This window comes from Belonocnema kinseyi, chromosome 2, assembly GCF_010883055.1.
Source record: "Belonocnema kinseyi isolate 2016_QV_RU_SX_M_011 chromosome 2, B_treatae_v1, whole genome shotgun sequence".
NCBI classification, from domain to species: domain Eukaryota; kingdom Metazoa; phylum Arthropoda; class Insecta; order Hymenoptera; family Cynipidae; genus Belonocnema; species Belonocnema kinseyi.
The window spans coordinates 28,371,380-28,374,355 of NC_046658.1; the positions used below are offsets into that span (position 1 = coordinate 28,371,380).

The window sequence follows — 2,976 nt, forward strand, 5'->3', positions numbered from 1 at the left end:
ACAAGCTAGGCAACGCGGGTTCGAACAGAAGTCTGGACGAATGGCAAAAAAAGGCAAGCGCGACTAGCAGTGAAGGGGAGGAAAAAAGGAAAAGAGTGCCTCAGGAAGATGAGGTAGAAAGGGACCAGGAGAACAAGAGAGTTACAATTAAAAGGAAAACACCAGAGAGAGAGGGGGGGATGTTTGAAAAATTGGAAGCTCTCATTAAAGGGTTTAGAGAGGAAACAAGAAAGAGATTGGATGACATGAATAGGGACATGAATAGGCAGGGAAACGATGTAAGGGGGGAAGTGAAAAAGGTCAGAGAAAAATGGGAAGAATGGGATAAACGTTGGAAGGAGGAGAAAGACAAGGTTTGGGGTAAGCTAGAGAGCATTGAGAATAGACAGAGAGAGGTTGACGAACAGAGATCTATTGAAATAAAACAGTTGGAAGAGCGGGTATCCAGCCTAGAAATAAGGAATGAGCATATGGGGGAAAAACAGAAAATGAGGAAATAGTTCAAGGGAATGAAAAGAACGTCCGAAGTGAGAATGAAAGATTGAAGGAAAGACTCAATGAGATCGAAAGAAGATTAGAAGGGGAAGAAAGGGCAAAGAGGAAAAATAACATAGTAATCAAGAGATTAAAAGTAGAGAGTGAAACAGGAGAAGTGGAAATAACAAATCTTTTTCGACATATTAGAGTGCAGGTAAGGGTAGAAGGAGTCAAGAGAATAGGAGGGATAAAGGAAGTAAAAGAAGGAATGTTTCTAGTAAAAGTGGGGAGTGAGGAGGAGAAAAGAAAATTATGGAGAGAAAAAAATTATTGAGAGGAAGAAGGGAAAGAATTGAAGAAGATCTGACATGGGGGGAGAGGAAAAGGAGATGACAAATAGAGCAGAGGGCTTGGGTAGAGAGGAAAAGGGGCCATATGGTGTGGATAGGGAGAGACAGGTTATGGATAAATGGGGAGGAATGGTGCTGGGATGAAGAATTAAGGAAAAAAGGAAAAAGTCTTGAGAAAGTTTGGGGGAAGGGAGACGAAAAAGAGTCTAGAAATAAATCAGAGGGGTTTCCAAACGGCAAAGGGGAAACAAAGTGAAGAGGAAAGATGTGGGATGTGATTATGATGAGTGAATCTTGGGCAGATGAGAAGGACTGGAAGGGAATAAAAAAGCTGTTACCGAAAGGTTATGCGTGGACAATGCAAGAAGCAAGAAAAGAACACATTCAAGGGAGAGGGATGGGCGGCATGGTGTCAGGGGTGAAAAAAGAATTAGCAGTAAAAGAGAGAAAAGATGGGAACATATGATAGGGAGTATGAAGGTAGGGAATGAGATAGGGTCCGAGCACTTCCCAGTCATAATTACACTAAGAAGAGGCGTCAGTAAGCGCGGCAGAGGGAGAAAGGAAAAAGGGTGCGAACGAAACACGAAAATGGGTATCTGGGGGGGGGGGGGGGGGGGGGGGGTAGATAAATTAAAAGAGTTTAAACGAAAGATGGAAAAGGAGAAGGTTAGGTATGAAAAAGAGGAGGGAATAGACTCGTTAATTGAAAGGTTGAAGGGGTCCATTGAAAAGGTAAAGGATGAGCTGGTAACTATTGAAGAAAGAGTAGGAGGAAAGAGAGGCTGGTGGGACGAGGAATGCTGGGAGAGTAAAGAGAGAATAAAAGAGTGTGTGAGCAAATGGAGAAGAGGGGAAATTGAGAAGGAGGAGTATAACAAGAGGAAAAAAGAACATGAGAAGATGCTGGAAATAAAGACAAAGGGGAAAGGAAGAATATAAATCAGAGGTAGAAAAAGCCATCAAAGAAGGTAGGGTGTGGGATGTGATAAATAGGGATAGAGGGGAAAGGAATGGCGCTAACGAAGAAATAGAAATGGCGGAATGGACGGATTATTTTAAGGGTCTATTAGGGGGAGAGCAAAATAAGATCAAAGGGGAAAGGTGTAGGATAATCCAAGGAGAAATGGAGGAAGGGAACGAGATAACAAGAGAAGAAGGGAATGAAGCAATAAATAGTTTAAAAAGAAACAAGGCGACGGGAGAAGATGGGATGGAGAACGAAGCGATGAAGTTTGGAGGAGAAGGGATTAGGGATCGGATGTGGAAGATCTGCAACAAGGTATGGAAAGGGGAAGGTTGGCCGGAAGAGTGGGCGACGGGACTGGTGGTACCGCTTTTCAAGAAAGGGGAAGGAAAGAAGGTAGAGGAATACAGAGGGATCACTCTCATTTCAGTCGGCTATAAAATATATGCAGAAATCTTAAGAAATAGGTTGGAAAGTCAGGTAGAACAAAAAGAAAGTATCCCACATAATCAGACGGGATTTAGAGAAGGAATGGAACTATAGACAACATCTGCGTACTTAACTATTTAGTTAACAGAAATTTGGGGAGAAAGAAAGGGAGACTAGTCGCTTTGTTCGTAGATTTCAAAGTAGCGTTTGACTCAGTGAATAGAAAAGTACTATGGCAGGCAATGAAAGAGAGGGGTATAGAGGAAAAGTAAGTGAAGAGGATAAAGGAAATTTTTACTAAAACCGGGATTAGGGTGAAAATAGGAAAGAAAAAAGGGCAGGTTTTCTGGACAAGCCGAGGTCTAAGGAAAGGGTGCCCTTTGAGTCCGTTACTATTTAGTATCCTATTGACAGACTTAGAGGAGAAGCTAAAGGAGAAAGGGAAAGGAGGAACGGTTTTAGGTAATAGCGAACTATACTCTCTAGCATACGCGGACGATGTAGTTCTATTAGCAGATGATGAGAAGGGGATGAACCTAATGATGAGAATCTTCGAAGAGTATGTGGGAACAAAAGAGCTGACGGTGAACGTAGATAAGACAAAGGTAATTTGTTTCAGAAATAGAAAGAGCAAAATAAATTACGTTTAAAAGATGAACGGACAAAAAGTGGAAATTGTGGAGTTCTGTTACCTAGGTTTTTGGTTTGAGGCAGAAGGGGGAAACGAGCTGCAGGTGAGGAAAAGAATTGAAT

General features: G+C 42.1%; 1 protein-coding gene across 4 annotated transcripts in view; it reads right to left on the reverse strand.

Annotated features, from left to right (window-relative positions):
• Nucleotides 1-2,976, reverse strand: part of LOC117168150 (mitochondrial folate transporter/carrier) — a 188,106-nt gene that overhangs the window by 50,997 nt on the left and 134,133 nt on the right. The window lies entirely within an intron of this gene.